Raw genomic sequence first — 17,057 nt, 5'->3', positions numbered from 1 at the left:
AGGCAAGGTTTGGAGACATGGATATAATCAGATGCTCAGGAGAGAGAACTGGTAGCATTTTTTAAAAATACCTATACCACATGAGAAAGGATGCTTGTAAATAAGGGGACAGGGTAGGACCAAATAGGCTTCAGTGAGAAGGAGTGACAGGAACAGACTCAGGCAGGGGGATCGGCCACAGACCAGGAGAGGCGTTCTGGTAGAAGCCAGGGAACCTCTGGGTCAAAGACTATGAGAATAGACAAGGAGAAAACTGTACACCTTTCTATGAACTCCAAAAGAAACTTAAAACATCCTTAATTATGATTATCAGCTAAGTAAAAAACACACTAGTCTTTTCAGTACCTATGACTTGGTCACCAAGAGAATTAAGAACCGTTTAAATCACAGATAATTTTTATAGACTATGATAAAGCGTTTCTGTGCTTCAGACAACTTGAAATTGTAATTATTATGCCTACTCTTAGAACTTATTACTTAAATGCATGATAAAAGAAGCACAAGTTTTATTTTGTGACACTTTTTTTTTATGGTACTGGGGATGGAACCCAGGGACATTCTACCTCCCGAGCTACACCCCCAGCCCTATTTTTTTTTTTAATATTCTTTATTTTGAAACAGAGTCTCACGGAGTTGTGAAGGGCCTTGTTAAGCAGCCAAGGCTGTCTGCAAACTCCGATCCTCCTGTCTCAGCCTCCCAATGCTGGGATTACAAGTGTGCGCCACCACGCTCAGTTTATTGGTTATATTTTTAAAGAGCAGGTTTGCTTTGTGATCTTACATATTTTACTTAGGGATTTAAAAACATAAGGAGGTCTTCACTGGCTTCACCAAACTGCTAAAGAGGTGTTCAGGACTGGCTGCCTGGCGCTGCCCACTGGCCCAGCGGAGGAGGGAGCACGCCTGGGGAGCCCTCCAGCTCTTGGGAAGGAAGACCTCCGCGCCCCCCAGGGTAGAATCCAGCCCACAGCAGGGCCAACTGAAAGCCGGGAGAACATGGAAAACATAATTTGTTTCCCCTGCATGAAAAGAGAGAAAGAGTGCCAGGAGGAAAGCTATGTGAGCTGGAGCGGCCTTTGGAAGCCCAGGTTTCCTCCTCCACCCAGTGCCTGTCTGCCATTACTCTGAGATCTGTTCCTGACCCGGGGCGAATGGCGCTCCCCTCGCCAAAGGCCTTGACGGGAGACCTGAGAGTGGAGACAAGCGGGGTGTCTCCGTCCCCTCCACCACAGTCTGGTGGTCGCAGCCTCCCCAGCCCTGCTCGCGTCTGAGGAGCAGCCTCGTGGGCTCTGGTAAGAGCGCCTCTTCCTTAGCCTGTCTAGACAGCTGCTTACACCCATGCGGTTGGCACTGAACTCCGTGGCCTCACCATCCTCTCTTGGCCCTTCCCGTTCAGCCTTTAAAATTATATCCCTAGATCAAGCTCCTTCCTTTGGACTCCTCTTTTGAATGTCGATGCATAGCGAACTACAAAAATATTAGTAACAAACACCCTTACTTTCTCACCAAGAACTCATGGATACTCCATATTGACATATGCTCCCTGGCTTCTGTCAACTATGTTGGCTCAGTAACTGAAATTTAATTCATGTCAAAATTGGATCACAAGCCGGGCGTGGTGGCGCATGCTTGTAATCCCCGCGCTTGGGAAATTGAGACAGGAGGATCACACAGGTTAGAAGCCGGCCTCAGCTACATAGTGAGGCTCTCAGCAACTTAGTGAGACTCTGTTTCCAAATAAAATATAAAAAAGGTCTGGGAGTATAGCCCAGAGGTAAAAAGCCTCTGGGTTCCATCCCAGTACCACCAAAAAAAAAAAAAAAAATTGGATCACAATATAAACAGGAGGATATGATAGACACAGTGGAACATATCTATAATTCTAGTGCTTGCAAGGCTGAGACAAGAGGATCACAGATTTGAGGCCAGCCTCAGCAACTTATCTAGACCCTCAGCAAGTTAGCGAGATCCTGTTTAAATTTTAAAAAGAATGAGGAGCTTTGCATGGCACTTGGCTATAATCCCAGCATTTGAGAGCATGAGACAGGGAACACAGGTTCTAGACTACTCTCAGAAACTAAGCAAGACCTTATTTCAAATTAAAAAATTAAAAAGGGCTAGGAGTGTAGCTCAAAGGTAAAATGGCCCAGAGTTCCATCCCCAGTAGAAATGTGTGTGTATCATACACACACATACACACACAGTAATGCCGAGGCTGCCTCCTCGGTTCATACTGTGTAAATGGGCTGTGTTTGAAATGTCCAAGTTCCTTTGCTTTGGCCAGTTTTCCCCACTGGTTTTCCAGACTCCCACCAATTCTACGAGGTGACCTCTCTTCTGCCAATGAATTCCTTTCCTGTGTGAAATAGCCAAATAGCCAGGGTTGGCCTCCACTGCATGTAGTCAAAAAACTTAAATGATACAGTTTAATTACAGTTATTTCTTTCATGCTATAGCAAATTAAATATTTCATTTCATTATGCTTTCTGATTGCTGTTTTCACACTGTAACTCTAACTCTTAATGATTCTAATCTTTTTGTTGTTGATGATGATGATGATTTCTAATACTTTGAGTGTAGTATCATTTGAAATAGGCATCTGCTCACTGTTAATCCAGAAAGTCTTGGGGTTGTTAAGTATAAGCAGCTCTTTCCCAGTCAAAAATAGTAATACTTCAACGTGAATTATAAACTTCAAAAATTATGGCTAATATTTTTTTCTTTGTTTCATTGGCAATATTACATAGAATAAGTTTTCCTGTCACACTTCAGCATAGAATTGTCCTTTTTTTTTTTGGTGGTACTGGGGGTGAAACCCACAGGCTTTTCTACCTCCGGGCTATACTCCCAGACCTTTTTTATATTTTATTTGGAAACAGGGTCTCACTAAGTAGCTGAGGCTGGCTTCGAACCCATGCGATCCTCCTGTCTCAGCCTCCCCAGCGCGGGGATTACAAGCGTGCGCCACCACGCCCAGCCTAGAATCGTCCTTTTATTATATGCTTTTGAGTCGTCGTGCCTGTGATCCCCAGAAATGAGTTTGTGTTTTGTAAACTGCTGCTGCCTTTCCCAAGCACAAGAGCTAACCCTCGGTTGTATTAAAATTAAGTTTCCCTGCAGTATCTCGGGTTAAAGTTCTTCTCTCTTTCATAGAGTGCATGTGTGCGCTGCAATTAATCAACCTTATTAATTTAGGTAGGTCCTTGCTAGAATTTTGCAATTCCTAAAGTGTTTTTATATAATACCAAAACTCAAAGTAAAAATTATAGCCAATTAAAATTATAGTCAATTACATATGATATATATGATATAGGAGGTTGAAAAACAATCTTTTATTAAACTATATATATACTATATATAGTTTACATATTATATATATATGTGTGTGTGTGTGTGTGTGTGTGTGTGTGTGTGTGTACGTGCACATATATATACCCACATACACATATATCTTCAAACATCCAAGCACTTGGGAAGAATCAAAGACATACTGATTTGTGTGTGTGTGTGTGTGTGTGTGTGTGTGTGTGTGTGTGTGTGTGCATGTGTGTGTGGTACTGGGGTTCCTGGAAACCCTTCTACCTCCGGGTTACACTCCCAGACCTATTTTTTTATATTTTTTAATTTGGAAACAGGGTCTCTTAAGCCAGAGAGGCTGGCTTCGAACCAGCACCATCCTCCTGTCTCCACCTCCCAAGCACGGGGATTACAAGCATGCGCCACCACGCCCGGCGACATACTGATCTTTTAAACTACTCACTTATGTTCATATTATTATTCTTGTGTGTGTGCATGTGTGGTACCAAGGACTGAACCCAGAAGCATTCTACCTTTAAAGTATACTTCCAGCCCTATTTTATTTTTTTTATTTTGAAACAGGGTCTCACTAAGTTGCTGATGGCCTTGCTAAATTGATGAAGCCAGCCTCAAACTTGCTATCCTCCTATCTCAGTCTCCCCAAAACTGGGATTATAGGCATGTACCACGACTCCCAGTCATTCATATTGTTTATATTGTAAAACAAGCTCCTATTAAATTCACTGGTATAAACCAATACCAATTAAGTACTTGGCACTGCAAAGCAATTAATGTAAACTTATATTTTATTAAACATAGAAAGATAGAAAGGATCTAAGACTGCTACAGTTTTTCCTGAGTCCATGACCAGTTCTCAGAACAAAGCATAGAATAAAGTTTTATGAAGTAATTCATAGAGTATAAATGTTAATAATATAAAGCATCTACCACTGGCTTTTAGTTAGCCAAAGTCATAAGTACCCAGCTGCTGGAATGAGGTAGGCAGCAGAACATGTAGAAACTAGAGAAGGGGGGAGGGAGAGGGAGGACCAGAGAGGGAACCACGTCCACTGACAGTGTGTACATATGTGAGAATGCCAGGGTCGACCTCAATGCCCTGTATGGGGAGGGGGGAGTGGGCGGGGAGCCCGGGAAAGCCCGCAAAGCACGTGGGCACGTGTGTCGCCATCACAATGAACTGCATGACGATGTGGGACTACAATGCACCAGTAAACATATGGAAAATAAAGAATATTCTGTGTGTATAGTAGCTAAGAATCATATTTCAGCACATTAAACACTGTATTTTGCAGTACTGGGGATTTAACCCAGGGACAGTCTACCTCTGAGCTACACCCCCAACCCTATTTTTTATTATTTATTTTGAAACAAGGTGATACTAAGTTGCAGAATGTCTCACTAAGTAGCTGAGGCTGGCCATGAACCTGCAATCCTCCTATCTCAGCCTCCCAAGGACTGGGATTATAAGCATAGGCCACCACGCTTGGCTAACACTAAATATTTTTAATCCAGTATAAACTTGCACAATTTATGTGATACAAATTATAGACATACGGAAATATTTTACTATTCTTGAAGTTTATGCTATGCACTGTAATACAATGCAGATATTCAAATATGATATGTTAATAGGGATCTGGTTTTATTTCTGTTTTTTTCATTTTCTGAATTTGTAAAATATCCTACCAGTACCTGGTTTGGATCAAAGCAGTTACTTTGAGAAGCCAGAAGATGTCACTAGTTTCTAAGAATTGTGCACCTGAAAAAGAAAGCCAGCTTGGAGTCTGGTCACTTAGTTTATTTTGCTGGAAGGAATAAAATGCTCTACATTTTTACCAGTTTTCTTATTTTAATGTAAAGTTCCATTTGTTCTTAACTTTTCTCTGATAATTAAGTTAGAAACTGAAAGAAATATCTATGCAAAGTGCACAAATAACTTAAAATGAGAAGAAATTGGTATAAACAGAACATATTTGTTTCATGTTTTTCTGGAAGATAATTTGAATACTGTGCATTTGCTTGAATGTAGACTTTAGCTTATTCGTGGGTTGAGTATCTTTTATTTTGGTTTAGAATAAAAAGTGTAAGCGTACGTTTTACATGCAAGCCATCATCACCTGCAGGATCTCAGTAAATACTTCTTTCTATTCCCTTCAAATGAAAACCACATTGTAAGTTACCATTTTTATTTCTAAATGATAATGATGGACAGTGTGGAATCCTTTCCAGCACAGAGCTTATCTGACAACTAAAATAGAAGCAACAATGACAATGACCATGTACATGATTTTATAACCAAATTGCATTTCAACATGATCTAGAGCTAAACATATTTCTGTATTATTAAGAAAGACCAAGTACAAAGAAACGAGAAAGATGTTTATCTCAAATCTACAAATGAAAGCAGGAGAGGCCAGCAGTGGTCTTTTACTTTAACAAATGTATCCATCTGCTACAGGTAGATTAATTTTCCTTGCAAGGCTAACTGTATATTTTGAGATATGATATGCTGCTGAACACCATGCTTGGAAAACAGGCATTCTCAAATCTTTTGAAATCAGCAGTTTCTAGGGGGGGAAAAAAACTATGTACCATCTGCCTGTTTCATTAAAATACATAATACAGGAGGAAGAACTGAATTGGATTTCCACTGGCTCAGTGCTCCCTGGTGTCCACTCTGCTGAGGTTTATACACAGCAGCCCATATAGAGAACAGACTCCAAGTAAAAACCAACCGCAGCTTTTTCATTTTTGCATCCATATAAAAATAAAGCAATGAACATTATTTCAAAAGAGGTACATTTAGAAAAAACAGTCTATCCTGAAAACAATTTTTCTAGTATTTACTTTTTATGAACTTAAGGAAATTTTTCAAGACCATATCGCAAAATTTTAAATAAGATTGTAAAAATATCATAAGGATATTTTGTCATGTTTTGAAAAGCCAAAATTTTTATCAAAAACTATTAATTGATGGAAGAAACATATTTAGTATTTTTAGTTTGCAGGTTTACAAAGACACTATTGGGCCAGCATGGTGGCTCACACCTGTAATTCTGGTTTTTGAGAGGCTGAGACAAGAGGATCACAGGTTTAAAGCCTGCCTCTGTAACTTAGCAAGACCTGTTTCAAAGTAAAAATATAAAAAGAACTGGAAGTGTAGCTTAGTTGTAGAGTGCCCCCTGAGTTCAGTTCCTACCATGGGGGAAAGAAAAATATAATATTGTCCAATATTCTATAAAAATAGTTTTTATAAAATAAAACTTAAGCCAAGCATGGTGACACACACCTATAATCCCAGTACCTGGCAGGCTTAGAGAGAAGGATGACAGGCTCAAAAACAGGCTCAGCAAGTAGTGAGATTCTCATCAGTCCAGTGAGACCTTGTTTCAAATAAAAATAAAAATAGGGCTAGGGAGTATAACTCAGAGGTAGAATGTCCTTGGGTTTAATTCCAAGTACCACAAAATAAATAAGTAAATAAATATTTACAAAATTATCTTTACACAACTTGATTATAAAATACAACTGATCTGTCAAGGTGGGGTGCACTTTGGTGTTCAGTAGCCATACATAGTATATTATCTGAATTTTTGCCCACACCAGAAAAAAATAAGATTCTAATATTGCAAAAATTCAGTAACATTCGTATTCTTTACAGGCAAATGACTTTTAAAATTATCACAAGAGTCAGGCGTGTTGGCGTACGCTTGTAATCCCCGTGCTTGGGAGGCAGAGACAGGAGGATCGCGCAGGTTCGAAGCCAGCCGCGCTGGCTTAAGAGATCCTGTTTCCAAATAAAAATATAAAAAATAGGTCTGGGAGTGTAGAAGGAGGTAGAAGGGCTTCCAGGAACCACAGTACCACCAAAAAAAAGATCAAAAGAAATTCAGACAAGCCCTGGAGATGGTGTAGAACTTGTATTTCCAACCTGATCAAACATCTCTAATCACAAATAAAGAATATTCACATAAGTACAGACAAGTCCCCTTAGTTTCATAAGAATAGGATAGCAAAGATATAAAATACCTGATAATTGAAGAAAACAATATGTCAATAGATGTGACTATGACCCAAACATTATGCTGAAACTTTTGCATGTAACCATCTAACTGTTTGGTAAGTGTGGATCGGATGCACAGATAAGCCAGGCACTGCCACCTGGGCTGGAGTGATGAAGGACAGGGAAGCTCTGTGCTTGTCATGCTTTGGATCTGGAACACCACCCATAAGGCGTGTGCACTGAGATCTGGTATCCAGTGCAGCAAAGTTCAGAGGGAGAGCAGGGCTGGAGGACTCATCTGCCCCTTCCTTCCCCCTCTGCTGCCCAGCTGCCATGCGCTTTCCAGCTTTCTTTCACCATTCCCTGCCTGCCTTGGAGCCAGCCAACCATGAAAACTCTGAAACTGTGAACCAAATAAACCTTTCCTCCTCTGAGTTGCTCTTGTCAGGTATTTTGATCACAAAAATAAAAAGCTGACTAATGCACTGCCCTAATGGGATCTGAGATCAAACTGGGGAGAGAAACAATAAAAAGGAAACTAAGTAGGATTTAATGGAAGTAGGGTATGATAAAACAGGTTAAGGAGCTAGAACTACAGTCAGAGGGGATACTAGCTGAACAGGGTGGTCAGAGTGAACCAAATAAACCTTTCCTCCTCTGAGTTGCTCTTGTCAGGTATTTTGATCACAAAAATAAAAAGCTGACTAATGCACTGCCCTAATGGGATCTGAGATCAAACTGGGGAGAGAAACAATAAAAAGGAAACTAAGTAGGATTTAATGGAAGTAGGGTATGATAAAAACAGGTTAAGGAGCTAGAACTACAGTCAGAGGGGATCCTAGCTGAACAGGGTGGTCAGGGAAGGCTCCTGAGTGAAGAGGGCGCCTGAGCAGTCTTGAAGGAAGTGAAGGCGCAGCTGTGCACCTTCTCAATAGGATATGTTTCGGGCATTGAAACAGGAGCAGGAACCTGAAACCAGGAGCATGATAGGTTTGTTTGAGAAACACAGAGAAATTGATATGATTGGGCTAAAATCAGGGGGAAAAAAGAAATGAGTATAAAATAAATTTGGAGAATAAGGATTTAAGGCTATGGTAAGGAGTTTGGTTTTCTGAGAGGTTTGTTTGTTTGTTTGTTTGTTTGTTTGTTGCTTTGTTTTTGTTACTGAATAATGAATCCAGGGATGTTCTACCTCTGAGCTAGATCCCCAGCCCGATTTTATTTTTTGAAATAGAATCTTGCTAAGTTGCTGAGACTAGCTTCAAACCTGTGATCCTCTTCTCTGAGCCTCCCAAGTACTGTGATTATAGACCTGTGTCACCATGCCCAGATAGGAGTTTGTGACTTTATTCAAACTTCAGAGAAAAACACTGGAGGACTTTTAATACACAATTTATATTTTGAAAATCACTCTAGCTAAAATATAAAAATGAGACTATACAGGGACTACATTGGCAACAGGGAGATCAGTAAGAGTCAATATCATAGTCGAGGATAGAAAGCATGCATTAAATTTTGGTGCCACTTCCGGGAAGATGGCGACCTAGAAAAGCGGGGCTTAAGAGCCCCGCTAACAACCAATCTCCATTACCACAAAATCAGCGCCTTTCATAGCCAGAAAACACCATCACCAGAGAAACAAAAAAATCACCAGGCTCCAGAGAGAAAGCGAACTGAGAACAGAGCTCAGAGCCACAGAGGAGATACACCGGCCTCACGCCCAAGGACGCGGCAGCAACGCTTTACTGCCAGCGGCAGCAGCGAGTTCACCAGACAGCTACAGCAAGCCGAGGTGAGCTGCTGCGGAACAGCCAGGCGGGATTTCTCGGCGCAGGGAGCACCTAAAGCTCCCAGTGGCTGAGCTCAGCACACGCTGCAGGGATTCAGAGTGGAACTCAAAACCAAAAAGAAAATACGCCAGCCTCACGGCCGAGGGCGTAGCAGCGGTGCCATATTGCCACCTGTGGCAGCAGCAGTGAATTCACCGAGTCCACTACAGCTACATCTGCGTACTCAAGAACAGTGAGTCAAATTGCAGGCCACAGAGGAGAAATCCCAGTACTGTACTCCCTGGGACTTGACCCAGAAGGGGAGTGGCAGTGGCAGAGATATTACACCATAGGAGAACGTGCAACCTGGAAACCCCCATAGTTTAAAGCAGCCTCTATCGACTCTCTGGGTCGGAGACTCTGTGATACAACCCAGTAAAGGAGTAGTGGGGTCTGAGATACTACTGACTCGAGATCCAGAACACCTTAAGTGAAGTCATAGTGACCCAAGGGAAGAACCCAGAGAAGGCACAAACTTCCGAAATCATGGGAAAGAGGAATAATACTGGAGCAATGAATGCCCACAAGCCCACAACATCAGAACCTGATAAAACAGAAATTCAGAGATTTCTAGAAGATCAAATCAGGAAAATAACTGTAGAAATACTAGAGGTGCTTCGAAAAGAATTCAGAGAGAGCCAAAAAGAGATAAAGGATGCAATTAATGAAGTAAAGGCCTCAATTCAAAGTACAAACAACCGATTAGACCACATGGAGAACAGAATCTCGCTCTTAGAAGATGATCATTCCAAAAATGAATGCATAGTTTCTAATCTAGAAAAAATATCCAACAGCAGGAATCTGATATTGAAGAAATATGGGCCCATTTTAAGAGAGCTAACCTAAGAATAATCGGAATAGAGGAGGGAAAAGAAAGTGAAACCAAAGGGATCAACAATCTCTTCAAGAAAGTAATAGCAGAAAATTTTCCAAACATAGAGCAAGAGGTCGATACACAGGTCTAGAAAACTTATAGAACTCCCTTTAGACAGGATCGGAGAAGAGGATCCCCACGCCACATAATTGTCAAAATGACCAATGTGGAAGCCAAGCAGAGAATCTTAAAGGCAACAAAAAACAAAGGGCCAAGTGACATTCAGAGGCAAACCAATTAGAATCACTCCAGACTTCCCAAACCAAGTCATGAGAGCCAGAAGGGCTTGGAATAACATATTCCAAACTCTGAAAGAAAACAACTTCCAGCCAAACATTTCCTACCCAGAAAAACTTTCTATCAAATTAGATGGAGAAATAAGAAGCTTCCATGAAAAACAGAAACTGAAGGAATTTATGTCTTCAAAACCAGCACTAGAGAAAATACTCAAAGAGATTAACTACAAAGAAGAAATAGGTAACACACACCAGAACCAGAGACAAGATTTTCCATCCAACAGACAACTAAGATTGGTTATCTGTGGAGATTCATTATTTATGTTAGTCTTTTACCTATCTCTAAATGGTATTGTTTGCCTTTATTGTTGTTAATTTTTAGAATTTCTAGTTGGAATATTAATATACCTTCAGATATAGCATTTGGAAATATTTTATCCCATTCTATTAGTAACTTTTAACTCTGTTTACATTGTCTTTGGATATACAATTTTTTTTATTTTTTAGGGAGTTTGTATACTCTTCTGTTGCCTGTGCCATTGAAATCATATCCAAGAAATCACTGCCAATTTCAATGTTGTGAGGTTTTATGACCCAGATTTTCTCCTAAAAGTTTATAGTCTTAAGATTTATATTTAGGTCTTTTATCTATTTTGAGTTAATATTTGTATATGGGATTAGGTAAGGGTCCAATTTTATTCTTTTCCATGTAATTATTATTTTTCAACAATATTTAGTTAAAAGATTATTATTTCCACCACCAAATGTTCGTGGAAACCTTGTCAAAAATAACTTGACAATATAGGGAAGAATTTAGCTCTAGGCTTTTATTTAACTCCAATGGTTTTTATATCTGCCTTTAGAATATTACTACACTGTTTCAATTATTGTAGCTTTATATGTTTTGAAATCAGAAAATATATATCTTCTAGCTTTGTTCTTTTTGGAGATCATTTTGGGTATCTAGAGCCCATATTCCATATTAGGATAGATTTTTTTTTCTGAAAAATAAATATATAAATATATGATAGTTTCACCTAAAAAAATTGAAAAAAAAATATTCCCTGGTAAGAAAGAAAGTAAAAAGAAATATTGAAATGTTATCTTTAAGTCATCAAAAGCTTGGTATCAGACAAATGAAACTGTTATGAGAGATTATCATTCTTAATTTTGGATAAATTGCTATAATACTAGACGTCAACCACTAAGCCAAGCATGGGAGGGAGGGATGGGGAGAGAATGGGGTGGGGATCGGGTGGGAGCTGACTGGGCAAAGTGTGCATGTATGTCTACAAAAGTTTGTATCCCACTATGATGTATGAATACAGTGCACCAATAAAAAAAAAAAAGAAAGAAGAAAAAAGAAAAAAGAAATTAAAATTAAAAAAAAAATAAAAATTTTGGTGCCATTAATAGAGATGGTAAATAGTGGTGGAATTCAGGATATATTTCAAAGACAAAGTCAGTAGAATTTGACAGTGAATTACCAGGTAGCAAAGAAATACACAATTTAGGGATGATAGTTTTTATATGAGCAGAAAGGGAAGTCTAGGAGAAAGGTCTGACTGGGAGAAAAAAAAGAAGAGATGGCGGGGACTCTGGGCCCCAGGCCGAACTGCAAGTAGCACGCCAGACCCCTGGAGAAACCAGGCCCAGTAAGACGCTGGGTTCTGGGCGGGGGTCGCGGGCGGGGCACACCAGCTGGGGCCCGGGTCGCGGGGACTCTGGGCCCCAGGCCGAACTGCAAGTAGCACGCCAGACCCCTGGAGAAACCAGGCCCAGTAAGATGCTGGGTTCTGGGCAGGGGTCGCGCGCGGGGCACGCCAGCTGGGGCCCGGGTCGCGGGACTCTGGGCCCGGGCCGAACTGCGAGTATCACGCCAGACCCCTGGAGAAACCGGGCCCAGAACAGAAAAAGATAAAGAAAAATATCGGAGAGGTGGTAAGAAAGCCCTTATAGCCCTTATAGATGCCAGGACACTGGAGATGCAGACAAAACTTATCTAAATGCACTGGAACTTATGGAAAAATTCGCCGTGAAAGAGGACTGCTATTTCTCTATATTGTTAAGAATCTCAGACATCACATATAAGGAGAGAGTTTAGCGGAGACCAAGGAGAAATGCGGTGTTGAAAGAGTTCTCCGCGATGGTGGTGGAGACTTGTATTCAGGAGAAGCAGAAACCGGATCTTACCAACTTTATTTTTTTGGAGAAATTACACCAAATGTCGAATGCTACCATCACGCATGATTAGGAACACTGGACAACATTCAGAGTGGAAAAAGAGCCTGGGAAGGATTTGAAACGGTGGAGGCAGTGGCAATGCCAGTGGCCAATATTCGGGGGAGGCAGAGATCTGATACATTACAACTGGAACCTTTGAAATAATAACCACAGAGACAGTGATCGGAACCTGCGGAGGGGTTAGGCTGGCGCCGGGGCCAGTGGCCGACATCGGAGCTTGCTGTGAGGCAAGGCCACTACTGAGGCCTCCGTGGCTGGGATTGGAACCTGCAGAGGGGTTAGACTGATGCTGGGGCCAGCGAGGCCGGCATTGGAGCCTGCCATGATGCAAGGCTTGTGCTAGGGCCTCAGAGGTCGGGTCCGGAACTTGCTGAGGGGTTAGGCCGGTGCTGGGGTCAGTGAGGCCGGCATCGGAGCCTGCCGTGAGGCAAGGCCAGTGTTGGGGCCCCCGAGGATGGGACCGGAGCCTGCTGAGGGGTTAGGCCGGTGCTGGGGCCAGCGAGGCTGGCATCAGAGCCTGCCATGAGGCAAGGCCGGTACTTGGGCCTCCGAGGCCAGGATAAGAGCCTGCCGAGGGGTTAGGTCAGTGCTGGGGCCAGCGAGGCCGGCATCGGAGCCTGCCTTGAGTCATGACCAGTGCTGGGGCCTCCGAGGCTGGGATCGGAGCCTGCCGAGGGCTTAGGCCGGTGCTGGGGCCAGTGAGGCCAGCATTGGAGCCTGCCTTGAGGCAAGGCCAGTACTGGGGCCTCTGAGGCCAGGATAAGAGCCTGTCGAGGGGTTAGGCCGGTGCTGGGGCCAGCGAGGCCGGCATCGGAGCCTGCTGTGAGGCATGACCAGTGCTGGGGCCTCCGAGGCTGGGATCGGAGCCTGCCGAGGGGTTAGGCCGGTGCTGGGGCCAGTGAGGCCGGCATCGGAGCCTGCCTTGAGGCAAGGCCGGTACTGGGGCCTCCGAGGCCAGGATAAGAGCCTGCCGAGGGGTTAGGCCGGTGCTGGGGCCAGCGAGGCCGGCATCGGAGCCTGCCTTGAGGCAAGGCCGGTACTGGGGCCTCGAGGCCAGGATAAGAGCCTTCCGAGGGGTTAGGCCGGTACTGGGGCCAGTGAGGCCGGCATCGGAGCCTGCCTTGAGGCATGACCAGTGCTGGGGCCTCCGAGGCCGGGATTGGAGCCTGCCGAGGGCTTAGGCCGGTTCTGGGGCCAGCGAGGCCGGCATCGGAGCCTGCCGTGAGGCAAGGCCGGTACTGGGGCCTCCGAGGCCAGGATAAGAGCCTGCCGAGGGGTTAGGCCGGTGCTGGGGCCAGCGAGGCCGGCATCGGAGCCTGCCATGAGGCAAGGCCGGTACTGGGGTCTCCGAGGCCAGGATAAGAGCCTGCCGAGGGATTAGGCCGGTGCTGGGGCCAGCAAGGCCGGCATCGGAGCCTGCCTTGAGGCAAGGCCGGTACTGGGGCCTCCGAGGCCAGGATAAGAGCCTGCCGAGGGGTTAGGCCGGTGCTGGGGCCAGCGAGGCCGGCATCGGAGCCTGCCTTGAGGCAAGGCTGGTACTGGGGCCTTGAGGCCAGGATAAGAGCCTGCCGAGGGGTTAGGCCGGTGCTGGGGCCAGCGAGGCCGGCATCGGAGCCTGCCTTGAGGCATGACCAGTGCTGGGGCCTCCAAATCCGGGATCGGAGCCTGCCAAGGGGTTAGGCCGGAGCTGGGGCCAGCGAGGCCGGCATCGGAGCCTGCCTTGAGGCAAGGCCGGTACTGGGGCCTCTGAGGCCGGGATCGGAGCCTGCCGAGGGGTTAGGCTGGTGCTGGGGCCAGTGAGGCCGGCATCGGAGCCTGCTTTGAGGCAAGGCCGGTACTGGGGCCTCGAGGCCAGGATAAGAGCATGCCGAGGGGTTAGGCCGGTGCTGGGGCCAGCGAGGCCGGCATCGGAGCCTGCCTTGAGGCATGACCAGTGCTGGGGCCTCCGAGGCCGGGATTGGAATCCTGCCAAGGGGTTAGACCGGTGCAGGGGCCAATGGTCAGCATCGGAGCCTGGCGTGAGGCAAGTTCACTCCTGCGGCCTCCAAGGTCGGGACCAAAGCCAGCTTAGGGGTTAGACCGGTTCAGGGGCCAGCGAGACCAGAACTGGGGCCTCCCATGAAGCAAGGCCGCTGCTTGAGCCAGCGAGGTCTGGATCAGTCCACTGAGTAGCCAGGCCACTACTGGGACCATCAAGAGTGGGATTGGTACTTGCAACGCAGCATGCACAGAGAAATATCGCAGAAAATATAAATCAGACGATTCTCTTAATCAGCAATAACTAGGAGGAAAAGGGCAACAGGAAGAGGTTGAGCTATAGAAAGGGCCCTATAGTGAAGCAACTAATGTGACCAATCAGAGGGTATGTAATACTGGAGGACGGAGCCTCTTTAAAACGCAGGAGGTACTTAAACAAATGTATCAAAGTAAATCACCAAAAAAGTGTGGGATGGAGGGAGGGGGAGGGAATGGGACGGGGGCTGGAGGAGGGCTAATTGGATGATGTGTGCTTGTATATCCTCTCAAGTCTTGTACTCCAATGTGATTGATATATGACTACAATGCACCAATTTAAAAAATAAATTAATTTAAAAAAAAAAGAAGAGATGGCATCTCAAGAGAATATTATAAATATGAGAATAAACAGTCCTGTTTTGAATATGTCCACTTTCTCATTGAGAACCTCATTAGATATACAAATATGTGTCTACTATCTAATAGGTAGTTGGATATATAAATCTGGAGCTCTGGAGAGTCAAGGATAAGTCATTATTTTTATTCATGAGTCACTCACTTAGAGATGGTGCTTGTGACCAGGTACAGAATAATGGTAGATGAAGATAACAGAGAAAAGGAGAATGAGGAGAGCCATTCTTAAAGTAGGATGAGTGCTATTGAAAGTACAGGATCATAGAAAGCTGATGAAGAATGCATTCAAGAGGAAAACAAAAAAGCCAAACATGTCATCTTGCTTCTGAAACACTAAGATGAAACCTGAGAATTAAATGCTGGACTTAGAAAGATGGTAGTCGCCCAGCTCCGCTGGGGGTCAGGCCTGGGGAGGAAGGGCCAGACAGAGCAGCTGGCTGGAGGGCAGCTCCACGGCAGGGGAGCCACTGTGGCAGCTGTTCTGCTTGTGCCAGGTATTCCCAGAGCAGCTGGCCCAGGACGAGCCCCAGCAAGGGTTCCTCCCCAGCTTCTTCACCCATAACCAGAAGTGCCAGCCCCTGCTTGTGAAGACCCTGGAGACAAATCCATATGTCAAACTTCTACTTGAGGCTATGAAGCACTCAGGTTGTGCTGTAAACAAAGAAAGACACTTTTCTTTTGAAGATTGTAATGGGAATGTCAGTGGAAATTTTGATTCTTCAACATCTCAGATTGTTTTGTGCCAGAATAATATCTGGAACCAGGCCCTTATGAGCAGAGTAGTCACCCACGAGCTCATCCACGCCTTTGATCACTGGTGTGTTCAAAGTCAACTGGTTCACCGACATCAGACACTTGGCCTGCTCAGAGGTTCGAGCTGCCAACCTTAGTAGAGACTGTTCACTCGTAAATGAAATATTCAGGTTACTTTTTGGATTAAAACAACACCTTCAGACTTGTGTGCAAGACAGAGCCATTCTTTCTATCCTAACTGTTAGGAATATAAACAGAGAAGTAGCTCAGAAGGCTGTTGATAAAGTTTTTGGATCTTGTTTCAATGACCATGAACCTTTTGGAAGGATCCCACATAACAAGACTTATGCAAGATGTGCTCAAAGAGACTTTCAAAACCATGAGTGGTATTACTCAAATATATGAAGATAATATTTTATGTTATAGAATTTCAATGATCATGAAGAAAAAATATGTTCTCAAAAGAACAGATGTATAAAATGTAAGTGATCAATTCAATACACATAAAGCACAGAAGATACTTATTTTAGTATATGATAAAAAAGTAGCCGTGGTAAAAAAATAAAACTGCCTTAAACTTCAAGGTAAAAGTTGTGTTTTAGAGGTAATTATAGGGTAGATAAAATAAATAAATCACATTTTTGTATTTTTACATCATACTTGTATTTTAAAATGTTCATTATTTTGATTTAGTTTTGTTACATGAGATTATTTTAAAATTTGATTATGAGTCCTATGAAGTATGCCCTCGTAGGATGTTGCTAGGTGACTGTTAGAGCTTGGGGATAGAATGTGTCTGAAGAACTATGTGTTAGCAGTGCAGCCAGGTTCAGAGGTGGCCATGGCTGGAGGAGGTGAGCCACCAGAGGCAGGTCCTTGAGGACTGTATCTATCTATTCCTGGTCACATCCACACTTTCCTGCTTCAACTGCCACAGGAGCAACTTTCCTTTACCATACTGTTGTGGTTTCTACCTTCAAGCTGCCCAACTACATACTAAACTCCTGAGACTGTGAGCCCAAATAAAACCTCTTCTAACTTGTTCTTGTCAGATATTTTGGACATAGTGTTGAAAAACTAATATGGTGATCAAAGTTGATCTCATTATAAAGTAAAATAAGCTGATCTTATTGTAGGCTTTTTGAGATGTC

The 17,057-nt window shown here is 43.8% G+C and overlaps 1 pseudogene across 1 annotated transcript; it reads left to right on the top strand.

Moving 5' to 3' along the window:
* The first annotated feature begins 15,923 nt into the window (after positions 1-15,923).
* On the top strand, positions 15,924-16,311 carry LOC308266412 (mitochondrial inner membrane protease ATP23 homolog; annotated as a pseudogene). Its single transcript has one exon. The product of its transcript is annotated as a mitochondrial inner membrane protease ATP23 homolog (transcript).
* Positions 16,312-17,057: the final 746 nt, after the last annotated feature.

Source organism: Muscardinus avellanarius, assembly GCF_963383645.1.
Source record: "Muscardinus avellanarius genome assembly, chromosome: 8".
NCBI lineage: Eukaryota > Metazoa > Chordata > Mammalia > Rodentia > Gliridae > Muscardinus > Muscardinus avellanarius.
This window is presented reverse-complemented; position numbering and strand designations above follow the sequence as displayed.